This window comes from Microtus ochrogaster, chromosome 18 (assembly GCF_000317375.1).
Source record: "Microtus ochrogaster isolate Prairie Vole_2 chromosome 18, MicOch1.0, whole genome shotgun sequence".
Taxonomy (NCBI): Eukaryota; Metazoa; Chordata; class Mammalia; order Rodentia; family Cricetidae; genus Microtus; species Microtus ochrogaster.
Window position 1 is genome coordinate 2,717,259 of NC_022020.1, and position 762 is coordinate 2,718,020.

At 47.4% G+C, this 762-nt stretch overlaps 1 protein-coding gene across 1 annotated transcript in view; it reads right to left on the reverse strand.

Moving 5' to 3' along the window:
- Window positions 1-762, reverse strand: part of Mocos (molybdenum cofactor sulfurase) — a 46,820-nt gene that overhangs the window by 10,971 nt on the left and 35,087 nt on the right. The gene's annotated exons all lie outside the window — the stretch shown is intronic.

The following is a 762-nucleotide window of genomic DNA, read 5'->3' on the forward strand; positions in this document are numbered from 1 at the left end:
TGTGGTGTGTGTGTGTGTGTGTGTGTGTGTGTGTATGTGGGGTGTGTATGTGTGTTTGTGGTGTGTGTGTGTGTATGTGTGTGTGTGTGTGCGTGCGTGTGTATGTGGGGTGTGTATGTGTGTATGTGGTGTGTGTGTGTGTATGTGTGTGTGTGTGTGTGTTAATTCATATGGGTATGTGCCTACACATTCATGGAGGCCAGAAGAGGGCACTGGATCACCTGAGACTGGAGTGGCAGATGGTTGTGAGTCACCATGTGAGCACTAGAAATCAAACCTGAGTCCTCTGGAAGAGCAGCCAGTGCCTTTTTAAAAATTCTTCTATTATATATTTCATACCAACCGCAGTCCCCCACCTCAATCCACTCCTCTTCTCTTTCCCTTCAAAAAAAAAGCAGGCCTCCCAGGGATATCAACCAAACATGGCATATCAAGTTGTAATAAGACCAGGCACCTCTCCTCATATTAAGGCTGGGCAAGGTAACCCATTAGGAGGAAAAGGGTCCCAAAAGCAGGCAAATGAGTCAGAGACAGCACCTCCATTCCCACTGTTCAGAGTCCCACAGAAGACCAAACTACACACCCATAACATATATGCTGAGGGCCTACGTCGACCATGTAGGCTCCCTGGTTGCCAGTTCTGTCTCTATGAATCCAAGTTAGTTGATTTTGTGGGTTTTCTTGTGGTATCCTTGACCCCTCTACAGCCAGTATGTCTAACCGCTGAGTCATCTCTCCAACCCCACAAAGGCCTTAAAGAGG